The 16,672-nt window shown below is 35.4% G+C and overlaps 1 protein-coding gene and 1 non-coding gene across 2 annotated transcripts in view; both read right to left on the bottom strand.

Moving 5' to 3' along the window:
* LOC125242692 (poly(rC)-binding protein 3) overlaps nt 1–16,672 on the bottom strand; it is a 333,013-nt gene that overhangs the window by 233,859 nt on the left and 82,482 nt on the right. The window contains exon 2 of the mRNA XM_048151568.1: nt 2,488–2,523. The gene's annotated coding sequence lies outside the window, so the exon portion shown is untranslated. The remainder of the gene's footprint in view (nt 1–2,487; nt 2,524–16,672) is intronic.
* Nucleotides 14,756–14,827, bottom strand: Trnas-cga. The gene has a single exon. It is a non-coding gene; the product is annotated as a tRNA-Ser (tRNA).

Below are 16,672 nucleotides of genomic sequence, written 5' to 3' on the forward strand. Positions count from 1 at the left end.
AACAAGAACAGTTGTATTTCAACATCAAGCAAACGTATCTACTTAGCGTGTCAAATGAACTCACCATGAGTTGTACGTGCTAAAGCTTGCAGTTTCAGTTTTTGGTTGAAGAGAGCCTCGGACGGAGATATTCAATGGAACTGCACAAAAATTATGCTTCAAGTCCATTTTCTTACAGGCAAGAATCAAAGTACAAAATGGCTTTTAGCCCCTATACAAATATATGAATTTGTTTCCCTAAATTAAGTATTTCAACAGTTATACTTACAGATTACTACTTACCTACAGATTTATTTTAAATTTTTGTCTCAAGTAGAATTAGTTTTTAATTTAATTGTATTTTATTTTTAACCCCCGACGCAAAAACGATGGGGTGTTATAAGTTTGACGTGTCTGTCTGTCTGTCTGTCCGGCTGTCTGTCTGTCTGTTTGTCTGTCTGTCTGTGTGTGTGTCTGTCTGTGGCATCGTAGCTCCCGAAGGGATGAACCGATTTCGATTTAGTGTTTTTTGTTTGAAAGCTGAGTTAGTCGGGAGTGTTCTTAGCCATGTTTTATGAAAATCGGTCCACTATGTCGTGGTCGGGGGTTTTTTGAAAATTTTAATTTTGTGGTTAGGTTATTAATGATTAATATAATGTTACTACAAATTATTTTAACAAATATTCTGTTTGTGTTTTTTATAATTATTAACTATTTTATGACGAGCACCACCAGTTAAGGCCGGATTCGATGCAATCAAACTCATAATTGTTAGTAAAAAAAAAAAATAAAAGTAGTAATTCTACCTAATATATAAATTTAACATGAAACAGAACTCTAGTAGAAAAATAATACTTATTTATAGATTTTTTGTTGCTAATATTAGTACTTATTGAACTATAAATAACCCATCATTTATATTTCCTTCTTTCTTGCTCAAGATTTATTACTCAGCTCTGTATGGTTGCCATGGAAACGGAGTAAAATGCGTAATATCTACGAATTTAGTCCATATTCGTGAAAACGTTAAGTAATAAGCATGTTCGTCGAATTGAGATCCCATGCCTGCGGGCTCCTTCGCTCTCTTAATAAGAAAGGTTAGCCCAGTAAAAAACAAGGAGTCACTTCTGGGTGGCTAGCCGAATGGCACAATCGCTCACGAAACGCTCACGAAACGAAGCGCTAGTAGATATCTATCTATCTCTATCGCGCTTGCGTATTGGCGCGACAGAGCCAGCGGCGTATCGCTTTCGTTTGGCGTCGGAGAAATGCCATTCGGCTACGGGGCCTGTTACTTTGCTCGAAAAGGCGTTCTTATAGCCAACGGATACAATTTATACTTATCTAAGTAAGTACCTACTTAGGACATCAAATAAAGTAAATATTGGACACATCAGAAAATATTTTCGAATTTAAGTAGGTAATACTCTATCACCAACAATCATCATCATTAGAAATCGAAAATAAGATGTCATATATTAAAGAAAAAATTACGAGCACCACCAGTGGTGAAGGCCGGATTCGAACCGGCATCTTTAGCAATCCGGGCTAACGCCATGAACCCCTAGGCCACCTCGCCACAGCACAGCGGAAGCCGTCGAAATTTCTCTTCTATATGTCATCTTTGTAAGACTAGGCGTCTTTGACCAACTCTAAGGGCAAGCAGTAGGTGCTTGCACCTCCTATACGAAACCTTTACAGGTTTACGATATACGCGTAGCTAGAGAGACTGGTGCTGCCATCTATACGCAACTATGGGAACAAATCAAATTATTTTTAACAAATATTTTGAATTTGTGTTAAAAAAAAACGCAAATCAAAATATTTGTTAAAAAAAATGATTTGTTCCCATAGTTGATAATCATCATCATCATCATCTTCCGCTTTCGCCCCCGAGTCCATACTCGAAGTCGCGCTTGATGTATTATGGACTCGCGCGAGAACGCAAATTGTGCTAAATCGCCATGTCATAAAAACCCAAGTTAATCTATACTTAATATTATAAATGGGAAAGAGTGTGTGTGCTTGTTTGTCCGTCTCACGGCGAAAACGGAGCGACGAAGTGACGTGATTTTTGAAGTGGAGATAGTTGAAGGGATGGAAAGTTTAGTGACATAGACTACTTTTTGTCTCTTTCTAACCCCCCTCTCCCACTTCCCTATAGTGAAGAGTGGAAATTTGTATGGAGCATTCCGCAATGAATTTAACACGAGCGAAGCCGCGGGTAAATGCTAGTTATCTATAATTAACTTTGCGTTATTTTTTATTTTTATTTATTTCTAAAAACAATACAAAGATGCTTACTACTACAATTTCGCCAAACCAAAGTTTAACGGCGAGATTATGCACTCTTATTTAACTATTTAACATGCATTAACTATTTATTAACATGCACCATCAGTAATACAAAACTAACCACTAAAACTTGAATTTGGAGGACACGTAACATGTTAATAGTGTGTTATGATTAAGGGGGTTAGGTTACTTAGGTTGTATACTTGCACATACCTTCTTGATGATTCCTTATTACGATGTACCAACAATCTGAAACAAACAACAATAACATTAACACACAAAATTACGTGATCTAAAAAGCCATATGGGAAGACATAAGACGGTAAATGCGACTTATCGTGTCATAAAAGTGAGTAGGTAACAGTTTATTGACCCTAAAGGCGCGTTATCGTTACATTTGCATACGGACGGGTCTACACAGAATATATAGACTCCGCATCATGAAATGTTTACAAAGAGAACACCATCTGTGGTCTTATATTGACCGGGATATAGACCGTGATTACCTTTTTGATCGAGTGTGAATGCGACCAGTGGTAACGCTGAAAGTGAACGCAGCCGACGCGCGCGAAGGAGGGTAGATCGCGCGCTGTCTATGCAACTTTAACATCCACCCGCCTTCGTCAGTTTTCCGTGATCATGATGCATGCAACTGCGTTGAAATATCGGGAGCTCGACAAAAAAAAAGGTCAAAATAAGTCTAATGAAAATAATCACAAAACTCTCATCTGGTCTGTTTCACGATATCACTTGACACACTGATTGATCATTTATATAATATTTATTTGTCAGGCAATAATGAAAATAACCGTGAATCATTCAAAACTCTCATCTGTGGTCTGTTTCACGACAATGACATTGACACTTGATACACTGATTGATAAGTAACATTTACTCATCGTCAATATTTATTTGTAGAACAGGCAATGAACGACGAAGAGTCTCTTTCGGACATTAAGTTGTGTGTGACTGTGGTGAAAGAGCCACTGACATATTTATATTATTTATGTACAATTTTACAAGTAAAATGCCACGATTTGAGCAGCGCCATTGAGTAATAAGTATCTTACACCGTTACACAGCCTAGGTCCTACCCTAAAACCCATTTTATATAATTCTTAAAAAAATACACAAGTCCTGGTAGACAAGCATGGTCACGCGATAAATGATAAAACATCAGGCCGTCCCTATCGCACTATTTGTAAGTTCGATAGGGACGGCCTGATATTTTATCATTTGTCGCGCGACCATGCTTGCCTGCTGGGTTGTAATAAACTTTGACACAACTGGATCAAGCTGTTGCGTTCCCATACTAATTTATTTCGGGAGAAGAGGGCGTAGGGAAGAACTTGCAGTTAGGTGATTAAAATGGCGCAAGAAGGTAGGAGGTGTAGCTACTTTTGAAGAAACTCAACTAGAACGCTTAGACCAAAAGGGTAAGGTTCAGCTTCATTGTGCACAGTGCGACCGGATATTTAATACCAAGTGCGGTTTCGCGGACCATATACGTGCTCATCAGATGAAAATGTAAAGATAGCCGTTGTCGGATACGATACGGGAACTAGCATATTCATACTAAAACGGTGTAATATTTTGTTGCAAATAAATACTTCTTTGATTCAAATCTGTCCTATTTGTACCAAATGTATATAAAGTTACGACTGAACAATTTTGATTCTTCTTTGAAAAAGGAATATCCCTTTAGGTTAAGACCATGTTATTAGATGAAGAATTATATTATTCCTTTTAAATAACAGTGTTTGAGAGAGTTTTCCGTCTTAATTATGTGTTCTGGCTTGAATGTTCCGAGTGCTCCATCTAGTAGTTGAGATGGTCTGTGGTCTACACGCGATCTCTCGCTGGTATCCGCTCGTTTTATGGGCAAGGGTTTGAGCTTCGGTCTGCATGCCTACTCTTGTTATTTTTATTTTTTTATTTTATTGATTAGGGGAACCAGCATCCAAAATTAATATTTGTGGTAGTCTAAAAAGGTATGTTAACATATTAATGACAATAAGTCTTAACAATTGAATACTATGAGCACATTAAAAATGTTGTGTCGTGCTTTTGTATATAACATAAACTAGGTTAGAATAAATAGGTACTCAATTTATGCAATGCAAGAAAACACCTTACTTAAATATTTAAAAAAAAACATGCTTACAAATCTACGTAACTAACATAATTATAGATATAAATGCATCGCCGGATAGCCCGAGATCCACTGATATACTTTGAAACTTAAACTTAACAATCTTGAACCTTACAACCTAAAAATAAGGTAGTAAACAATATCCGCGAAGCAGTCCACTGCAATCCAGCAATTTATCTTCAAAGTTTGAACATCTATTGCAAGTTGAATCTCAAAGTATACACAATAGATTTGTATTCTACAAATTCCGTAACTTCATAAAGAAGTTATAATTGAGTTGGAATTATTTTTAACGAATTCTGTTCAGCTCCATTTAAGAATATTTCTTGTTTAAATGATAGCTTAATTTGAATTAATTTCGCACTTTGCGTAGTAACAAGGATTATTAGAAGTTTATACGGTGGCGGTTTTCAAAGTTTATTAGAAAGACAGGAAATTAAATTCCATAGTTATACAATATGTATATATATATGCTTATTGCGTCCGTTTATTTGTTAGGTAATAATAATAAAAGGTAAAATACATTTTTGTACGTAAATGTCCATGAATTGTACACGTAAGAGTATTATTATGTTTTTTCTATGAATAACATAATTACTTTAAAAATGAAAAAAATACTACTTGTATTTTTTATTTCATTTAAGAGTGTTAGATCTATTTCATTATATTAGTTTAATAGATACCTCGTAATCGTCATATACTATTTGAAGCAACAAAGACCTGAGAATCGCAAATAAGCTCAAGTTTGGTCTCACGAGGTCGCATCCCAACTCCGCCCTTAATCGCCCCAGACGCTTTATCGCCAACTAACTTACGCTGTTATGTTTCACACAAATTGTGGATGTTGATTTATTAAGCTCAGTCTGAAATTACTGTCAGAATTCTAGATGCGCGGAATGTAAATAGGGCCCGACTCCTCGTGAATTTTGACTAAGACGTCTGTTTTCGGTATGATATGGCAACGAGTATACGCTGTGGTGAAACTGGTGAATGCACTGTACGATACATGTTTTGCAACGAATACAACAGTATGGATGTATTTTTTCCGTTATAAATGGGAAAGTGTGTGTGTGTCTGTCTTTCATGGCAAATCGGAGTGACGAATTGTCGTGATTTTTTATGTAGAGATAGTTGAAGGGATGGAGATAAACATGCTACTTTTTGTCTCTTCCTAACCCCAGCTTCCCTCAAATGGGGTGTAGAAGTGTGTATGGAGCATTCTACAATTTCAGAATGTAACGAAACATTGCGAAAGTCAGCTCTGTTGCTTAACTAGTGGGTTAAGGTATAATAAATAAATTGGGGCGTCTTCATTTTGAAATAAGGATATTGCCTAAGAACATAAAAGTACTTATTTTATATCAAAGTACCGGGAAACTAAGAAATTAATAGAAAGACATTTTCTTTGAGCTCGATAAAGCAGAATTCAACGTTTCTTGAAAATAATACGTTTCCACGAATTTGTTTTACTAGGTTTAGTTCAAAATAATAAGTAAATTCAATCTAAGAAAGGATATCTAATACGTTTATTATCTGCACACAAAATGTGCTGTTCTGTTGCTTATTCAATCCACTTAGCCATTGCCTGAGGAACATTATTGTAATCCTTTTAAAAATTTTATTTATAGTATTATGAATTTTATCATAAACAAATAAAGTAAACGAATGGGAATAATTTTCAATGCAACATTGCATATATTTTAAAATGTCTGAATGGCTTCAACAACGGTTTTCCAATAAGTAATCTGATCGGTAAGGCTTTTATTCTCTTTTATTGCTGCTTTCCGATAAGCGCGCACTAACATTTATATTGATGTTTTAATTTAAACCAAACGAAAATTAAATATGAGTAAGTAATGTGTATTTAAATAGTATCTATTTAATTCGCTGTTGTTTGTTCACATCACATGTGTAGCTGACTTCCATGATCCAGTCTTCGATAGAAGTATTAAACAAAATTTCTTAAATATTATTTAAGAAGATTTTTTACTTTTAATTAATTCACGCAATTATGATACAGAATTGTGTTAAAAAAATTTCGCCGTAGACAGATGAAATGAAGAGGGCCCACATTCATCAAGACTTTTATAAATGATTTTTAAGGCAGGCACGACGAGTGAATAGCTAATGAGGGCCGCGTTCGGTGCTTTGTTCCGGCATATTCATTACCTGCCGGCCTAGCCGAGGTGACAATCGTTAACGCTACGTGGCAAGAGATGACAAAAATATATTTTCGAAGGTAGGTAAATTTTGTATTTTTCCTACTCAGAATCACGAGCCCTTTCGATCTAGGATAATAACCAGACATCGGATTCCGTGGGGCGAAACTTCTTGACAGCTAGGGACTTCCTATATCGATAAACTCATTTATCGATACTAGTTCTAAATACTAGTGATCACACAAAGGTTTGCTTATAAAATATTTTTTTATTAAAAGAGTATGCGCATGTGACACTGTTTGAATTGCAGGCGTCCATAGGTTACGGTAACCGCTTTCCACCGCATCGGACCGTATGCTTGGTTGCCACCGACGTAGTATAAAAAAAAATATTATATAAAATAAGAACTCAATTTTCTTCTTTTTTGAAAACGTTTTTAAAAGTTTACTCGTCGCAATTTATTTCGACGCTATTTATTTTAGACGCTATGTATGAATTTCATACTGGTCTTCAGAACAATAGTTACAAAAAACACACACAATGTTGGGGGCGGTCACTAGTATATAGAACTAGTATCGATAAATGAGTTTATCGATATAGGAAGTCCCTAGCTGTCAAGAAGTTTCGCCCCACGAAATCCGATGTCTGATAATAACCTAACCTAACCACAAAATTAAAATTTTGAAAAAACCCCCGACCGCGACCTAGTGGACCGTTTTTCATGAAACATGGCTAAGAACACTCCCGACTAACTCAGCTTTCAGACAAAAAAAAACTAAATCAAAATCGGTTCATCCGTTCGAGAGCTACGATGCCACAGACAGACACGTGTGTGTCTGCGTGCGTGTGTGTTTGTCTGTCTGTGTGTACAGACAGACAGACAGACAAACAGACAGACAGATAGACAGACAGACATACACACAGACAGACACGTCAAACTTATAACACCCCTTCGTTTTTGCGTCGGGGGTTAAAAAACATGGGACGAATAAATGGTCCCAATTTTTTCTATTATTTTGCATACTTTCCACTTTGTAACCGCCGTACAAAGTGTTTGAAAAATGGTAACGAAGTGGAAAAATTTTATTTGGGACGTTTTTTTCATCTAGTAGGATCGAAAGGGCTCGTGATTCTGAGTAGGAAAAACACTAAATTTACCTACTTTAGAAAAAAAGTTTTTTATCTCTTCTCGCGAAATTGCCCGCCACTATACAGAGTGGGGCCTGTAACAAAGGCGAAGAATTGAACTGTAGGCTATTCTCCTTATACTGATCAATATTTGTTCAGTGACTTTTAAAAATTATGAAGTCTTTAAATTTTAAATTTTTCATACAAAATAAATATTAGCTTCAATGTACGCCATTATTGTTGTCATTGACGTTGTCTGTCACACTTTAGACTTAACAGAATTCGCAATACATTACGTCTTAGAAAAAACTTTCAAGGGTCATAAAAATCAAAATACAAGTTATTTTTAAAAGTCGCCGAACAAATGTTGATCAGTATAAGGAGAATAGCCTAGAGTTCAATTCTTCGCCTTTGTTACAGGCCCCACTCTGTAGAAGAGCGATAGGGAGAGCTACGAAGCGTACGCTTTTGACACTAAGCGATTTTGACGTTGGTTAGATACTCTGCTACCCATTCTCGTTTGTTTGCAAAAAGTTCTTTTTGTTCCGAACATACCCTCTTGAGAATAAACAAACAATATCTAACAATTTTGAGGTCAAGCGCGTTCGGCTAATGTTCTCGGGGATAATTAGCAAAGCAAAAAGCTTAATTAATACAAAAAATCGCAATCGCGGGCAAATAGACCTCATAATTAGTATACTTCAAGAGGAGTTTCACGAGGAATGCGAGCTACAGTCTGTTTTGTTGTAATAAGTGCTTGCATTTTTCAAATTAAACGAGTACTTATTTCTAGCATTTTGTTGTAAAGAATTTTCCATTTTTAAATAATACTAAAAAGTAAAAATAACTTAGTTTCAGAAATAATCGAATATCTAATAGCGAAATTCAGTAACAATGAAGTGTATAATATGTTTTGGGTGAAACTAGCTTAACTCGGCATAAGTCGCAACTTGGGAGTTAGGACGAATCAAGTTTTGGGAAGTTACACTAAGTTTATACTTGGGCTTATTGCTGCGATAAACTGATTCAACCACTTACAAATCGTCACTTGTTTAGCTCCACCTATTGTACGTCAACCAACGCTACTTAGACGACTATAGAACTTTTTCACGATAAACGTTAAAGGGACTTCTATGACACATACATCACGGTGTAAATAAGACACAGTTCTAGGCTATTGAATGGCCTAGGATTCATATTGGGTGACCGTAAATGTTATGCATAAATATGTTTTCGGAGTAACTGCAATTTTATAGTCACACGTAACGATGTCGTAAAAAGAAACCAATGCGTGTTTTTACAGTGTTATGTAAATTATGTACGCGATATTGTATTGTAATGAAAAAGATTTATCAAAATTCTCGAATTATTTTGTAATACTATTTTTACCATTTTAATCCATCTAGAGATTACTAAGACATTCATTTCAGTTATATACGTTCCAGTTTGTTCCAGACATTTAACTTGTAAGCAGAAAGTTGTTTTGTTGCGTTAATTGTAAGGAAAAATAAATGTGATATATAGGTAATTGTAGAATGAACTATTTTTCCTCTTCAAATTGTCTTTTCATTGTTTATAATATCTGCGTTTTAAAGTAAGTAGGTAATTGTGCAAAAAGTAACCAAATTCTACAGATTCCATTTCAAGAAGTGAAAATCTCAAAATGGCTAAAGAATCTTTACAATACATATATGCCAAGTTGCGCGTCGATATTCAAGAGTGCAATAGACTACGTCGTCGGAAGCCAGAATCTACGTATTCATATTTGAACGGATTTAGCCAACAACAGTTGCCACAAGAGGCCAACTCTGTTTTAGGATGTGACATGTTTTTTTACTTTTTTTATCTTATGACATACAATTAATTGTACGATAGAGAGATAAGAAACCAGCAGCAAGTTATTATCATTGTGACCACTGTACTACTTACCATGAATTTTTAAGATTCATACGCGTGAGATCGTCACGGAAAACATATTATTTTTGGTAGTATCTAAGTAACTGTTCGAGGGTGTGATTATTTGATTAACAATGCATTACCTATTGGGCATTTTCGCGAAAAAATATTCAGAGACTTTTTTTTTCAAAATAGGTAATATATTTAATGTTTTTCCTACTCAGAATCACGAGCCCTTTCCATCCTACTAGGCGGAACAAAGCGACCCAAATTTAATTTTTCCACTTCGTTACTATTTTTCAAACACTTTGTAAGTACAGCAGTTACAAAGTGGAAAGTATGCAAAATAATAGAAAATTTTGGGACCATTTTTTTTGTCTCTTGTTTTTTGTCCTAGATCGAAAAGGCTCGTGATTCTGAGTAGGAAATAGTACATTACGATACAAGTGCGTAAAAAAGGAAGTTCGAAACGAGTGGCGATAAATTAAAACACGACCGAAGGGAGTGTTTCAAATCGACACGAGTTACGAATTTCGTTTTCGCACGTGTACCGTAGGTACGACGTTTTTCAGTACAGATGAGCCTCCGAAGTTTCAACCTGGCATATAATGAACCACTTCTCGCACTAGTGCGTAAAAAAAACACCATCTATACTGAAAAACATAAAATTTACCAACCTTAGAAAAAACATTTTTGGTGATTGTTCTCGCGAATGTCATTTTTAATGACGTTCTCGAAATCGGATACCGTCTATTAAAATTTCATGGTGACACAGATGAGATAAGATGGCTCAACTTCATATCAAAAAAGGAAAAAAAGAATGTGAAAACGTGACGTGAGAATGTGAATGTGAAACAGAATGGAAACTTGCATCGATCTTTTCGTAACGAATATTTTCTCCTTCGATCGCCATTAAAGGGTTAGCTTAACCTGAAAATCTATAATATGTTCGTTTACCGTTTTGTAGATTGCCTACAATAATATGAAGAGAACTACTTATATATGTTACTAATATCAAAAGAAGAAAGGAGACGGCCTCTATAAAAACATAATCTTCACTTTCTTCACTATATTCTCTGAAGTATAAAATGTCAAACGCGTGGGTGTGTGTTGCATAACAAGGAAAATGTAGCTAAGTATGTAACATGGGTTTTATATCACCAAATTATTAGTCCTTCACAAATTGAGTAGGGGAACAATATTCAAACGATCTGTACTTTTATATTTGTATGCGACCTGAATTAAAACTCATATGAAAGCAAAGCCAATTAACGTGAAATGTGGATAAAATGGCAATTAATTGCATGTTTTATTCTAGTGTATTCAACAAAAATATTTATAAAACTATAGCGAGAGAGCTCCACAAAGAGTAATGAATTTTCAGGACGTTAATCGACGTTAATAAATACATTTTCCTACCTCTGCTTAAAACATGAATGCGGTTTGAATATTAGTTTTTTTTTTCACGATAATATAAACTTGAGATTTTAGGAAACACATATTTCTATAGTATTGTTCGACATTTTGTTTTAACTGAAGCTCCGAAACGACAAAAATGAAAAAGTATATTATAAGTTTATTCAAACATAACATTACGGTGACGTGCTCGCATCAAGCTATAGTCATTCAGCTATTATTAACACGTATTTAGTCAAGCCCGTGCTTTGCTCCAAGCAAACTAATGCATGTTGTATTAGACAACGCACCAGCAAATGAACAGCTCGCTTGATTGCGATGTGAGCCACGTCCTACATACAGGTCGGGTCATCTAAAATTGATGGCATACGTTAGACCGCGATACGTGTCGTGCCCTCTTGACCGTAAACCATACCGGTGCATGCGAAGTCGCTCGAGACGATGTGAGACGCATTGCAGTTTTCAGGGCACAAACATACGAATGAGCGTTATTCATGCGAGTTTTGGAGCAGTCTGAATGAGGTTTTAACTACTGTTTTATTAGGTACGTGATAGTATTTTTCAAGGAAAGTATATATTTCACAAGTATTTTCTTATTTATGCCATAAACATTATGACTATCATTTTACGACTAAATTCATTTTACAAATAACGTTTCATTATTCCTAAATAGGTTTATTTATATAACTTTGTTGATTTAATTCCTTTGATTGACAAATATTTAATCATATCGCCCTATTGGTATAAAACTTTAAACGAATTGGCAGAAAACTTTAACTACACGCATTATTAATTTAAGGTTGTCTGGAAGAAATCGCTCTTTAGCGATAAGACCGCCTGTTGTCTACCATAGTTAATTAAAGTTATGTGATGTAATCTTGCTATATTGGTGAACAATAAAGAATATTTGTATTGTATTGTATTGTATTATTTGTCTCTGACTTAGTTTCGACCGACTGCTAATGGTAGCATAAGATAAGATTAGTTTAGGTGCCTTCGGTCTGACTGTTATAGAATCGAGCTGCTGCTACCTATCAGAAGAGTACCTACACAAACTCGAACGTGTTGTGTTATGAATGCAACCACAGAATATATAATAGTACAAGTACAGAAGGCCCACTGCTTTGATGTTCACGAAATGCCGCCTTTTTAAATGCCTACAAAATTCTAACAAAGAAACCAGCCGCACGTGCGCAGTCGTCGGATGATAGGGTTAATCATTATTTATCAATCATGGATTAAAACGAATTAATTACTCAGATAAAATTTTATACTATTATATTTAAGTCTTGGGTATTTTCTAGGTATATTTATTACATTATTTTGTTAAGTTCCAACATCACAAGCCTTATTGAACTTTCCAAATTGGACTTTCAATAGTAGATCTGTGTGAGAATGTCCTTATGGTACAAATTTTATTCATGATGTCTATTTAACTTAGCATTGTTAGCCATTCCACAAGCGGAAAACGCATATGAACCCTAAAAAAAAATTCGCTACGTAAAATAACAATAGAAAGTTCGAACGTGCGTTCCGTGAGAACGAGTGCCACCCTGATTAGCAGCGAACTGACGCCTCAAATTGATTGTAGCACGGCGATAGAATCGCGGAGTGAGCCGCCCCTGATGCAACATTGTATTTATAATCCTTTACAAATTTGATCATACATTTGCAGTAACACTGTCTGAATGAACATTTGTACGGGGTACATTTGAATAATATGTTAATGCTTGAATTAGGTCAATAATCTTGGGCAGCAAATAGAATTGAGACACGACCACAACTAAGTAATGCGCCTAATGCGTCAATTAGTTTCTGGCCTAGTTGATACCATCAATGTAAACTTAATTATATAGTATTAGTCTAGGATTCAATTTACACTGAGGATATTGTATTGTTGCGTTTATGTGCATAATATATTAAAATACCACATAGGGCCTAGACTGTTTTCTGACCTCAAAATTGTAATTACAGGCCATGAGAAAACTATGTCTTAAAATACTAAGTATCGAAATGCAATGCGTATAGTCACCGGCATAAAGAAGTGATGATTTCTGTACCATGTCGCTTTTAATCGTTGACAAATTTCGTATGACATTTCAAACATACAAGACAAGACATACATGACAGGATACATAAATCATCACTTATTTTTGCCGGTGAATGTACCTAGTTTTAGTTGCGTATCTAGATATAAAGACCTAGGGCGAGGAAAACACTAAGTAGATTGAAGAAGAAACACTTTTGTAGCTTTGGACTCTCTCTGCCTTTTTTCCCTTTACGAAACAGAATCGAATCATCATCCTCCTTGCGTTATCCCGGCATTTCCCACGGCTCATAGACATTAGTTTTACGAAAGCGACTGCCATCTGACTTTCCAACCCGAAGGGTTACTAGATCTTATTGGAATTAGTCCGGTTTCCTCACGATGTTTTCCTTCACCGAAAAGCGACTGGCAAATATCAAATGACATACATACGAAACAAAATCGAATATTAAATTATATTATTCAATGTATGCACGAGCGAGACAAACCCACGCAGTAAATCATGAAAGCGTCAAAAGCTGCCGTTTACATCTGAGCGGGATTAAGCAGAATCCCTATCAATTTGCACACACGATCTTCTTAGCTCACAATAAAACCCTTTTATATGGAGATAATCCAGTTTGTAGCTCACTAATTCACAGAGACGGCGTACGACCCGTATCTCGGTTTTGACGTAAATATTTCACATTAAACGTGAATTTGCCTGCCCAATTATAATTTTACGCACACTGTAGCTTGCGATATGAAAAATATGGTATATTTTGGGATTGTGTTTATTTTAATTAAGTGGAAGTAGGGCAGATGTGGAGACAGAGGTGATCGAGTTACCTGACTATATATGATGGATTCAAAATGCTCGATGATTGCCTACTCTGTCAGCTTTCTGTGATTCTGTCATAGATTACTACTAAGTTAATTAAATGCTTTGGGGCAACAGCACAGATGCCCATGATTTATTTATGACTCAAAAAAAGTGTGTCCGAAACATGGTCGAAATTCAATGCCCAGACAGCTGTAAACCTCATTTAAAAAAATACGGTATATTACCTCTACCATGTCAGTACATTTTAACGTTAGCCCTCTATGTATATAAAAATAGACATTTATTTACAGAAATTCGTAGTGCTAGGAAAAAATATCAGTTAGTTATCCTCCTTCAAAATTAAAAATGCTATCAAACAGCCCCCAGTATACAGCCATAAGAATTTATAATAAGTTACCAAATAACATTAAGGCACAGGAAACATTTCAATTATTTTATAAAAGCATTAAGTCACTTTTACAACAAAAATGCTATTATTCTGTGGATGAATTCTTTACTGACATTTTTGATTCATATTAATTTTGTGTATAATGTGTAGTGAAAAATTGACATTTTAAGTAGCTGTCTAAATTTGAAATAAGCAATTAATGTAATTCTTATTATAATAAGCATGTTAAGAATCTAGTATGTAAGTTACTATGTTGCTATACCCTGACGGGTGCATGTTGTGACCTAATATAAAAAACACCTATTGTAAACACATGTATATGCAATAAATGATATGAATATGAATATGAAATGCCTACTTAGATGTAGGGAACCAATCAAATTATTTTATAATTTTTTTTTTACTACTATATATTATAAATTATAAACTGAAATAGATACCATACACTAAAAAAAGCGATCAAGCCCACTGGTGGCGAAGCCGGGAATCGAACCCGGGTCTCCAGCTATCGCGGCTGACGTGCTACCGCTACACCACCCCGACCGCCTGTGGGCTTGGTAGCTTTTTCTTTAGTGTATGGTATCTAAATATTTCAGTTTTTAATCAAATACTTACCAAAAAATATAAATGGGGAACAAAATTCGTATGAGTAATATAGGTAAGTAGGTTAGTGCAATCTGATCGCATATGATCTAAACATATAATATATCCGTACCAGTCGTTTTTGTCCCATTTGCATTGCCATATCACTCCAGCTTGTTAATTTATGTATGTTTTTTAGGTTAGACCACGCTGCTTTCTGTGTCGCGGAATGCCCATTTTACTTGAGGCTGTAACATTACCGCAACCGCATATACACCGATATAATAGTCTTAAGGATGTTTGTTACATGACGCGACCACATCAGTAAAACAAATTATATTTGCTTGTGCTTTGTAGCCTTTTTCGCTGCGAATTGCACCAAGAATCTTATATACATGGATGTTGCACGCCGAACATTACTTTGAAGCCAGAAAATTTGACCTTGAATTACGTCACGCCGGTCTTGCATCTCTTTCTTTAGGGTGTCCATGATTAAGCATACATCAAATCTTCAAGAAAAGAGCGTACACCCATCTTAAAGGCCGGCAACGCACCTCCAACACCTCTGGTGTTTCGGGTGTCCATGGGCGGCGGTGATCGCTTACCATCAGGCGACCTGTCTGCTCGTTTGCCTCCTATCCCATAAAAAAAAAAAAAAAAAAAAAAAAATACATTAGGGATATCCCGCGGAATTTGACGCATTACATCTCTCGACACAGGCTTAAAACCTTTAAACCTCCGTTTTGACAATATTCTCAGCTTGATATGATATTGATATGTGTTAAAATGTCAAATATTAATATTAGCGCCATCTATCTGAGCGTACCTACCCCAAAGGTGTATCGCCATCTAGCTCACCATACCTTTTTCTGTATGGTTTTGAGGTAAGTTTTTTTCTTAGACTTTATCTGTCAATACGGAGTTACATAAGTATTTGTCTTTTACTAACTGACACCTGTGTTTATTAAAGCATGCAATGGAATATATATTTTAGTGTTTTGGTCATCACAATAATATTTTGGTAGTAACTACTGGGAAAACTAATCCCAGTAGCTATCAACCCCGGTGTGGTAATTAACAATGTGGGGGAAATCCCAGTAGTTAGGACAGGTAAAAACTTGGTGGTAACTAGTGGGTATAGCCACAAAAATATAAGGGAAGTATTTGTCAATGGGGAAATAATGAAATACTAGGACGTTTTAAAACAGTATCTTTATTTTTAAGCGCCGCCCCAAATCTCAAGGAAGGTGGTTCTCAATTCGTACGTATTTCAATTCTCTTCGCATGTATATATGTATCTCAATTTAATGTTTAGGCCACGATATATCCGTCGTTACTGGACTGATTTTTAAAATTTCTTTCTGTGTCATAATCTTCAGGCTTAAAGTGCAAATCTGCAAATTGTCGAACGCTCTGAAACATTTCCTTTTATCGGTACAATCGACAGCCAACAGCCAATGCTGCCTCCTTCCTTCATCTTTTGGAACACTGAAAAGTTTAATATTATTCATGTTAATTGTAAAGACATAAATTATATAAAGTTGGTATTATTATACTGTGATATGAGCTATGAACATAGAAACCGTACCAAGTTGATAGATTTAGCTCCATTCAATAAGAGTAAATACCATGCAAGAAAAAAGATTGGTCACCCTAGTCGTAAAACCACACATAGCATTATTTTTCTTTAAAGGTCATATTTATCGTTCTAAACCTATTCGTGGGAATTTTGATATAATTTGAGACAATGAAACCAATATAATGATAAGAACTAATCAAGATTACAAGCAAAATAGAAGAAAATTTA

Source organism: Leguminivora glycinivorella, chromosome 3, assembly GCF_023078275.1.
Source record: "Leguminivora glycinivorella isolate SPB_JAAS2020 chromosome 3, LegGlyc_1.1, whole genome shotgun sequence".
NCBI lineage: Eukaryota > Metazoa > Arthropoda > Insecta > Lepidoptera > Tortricidae > Leguminivora > Leguminivora glycinivorella.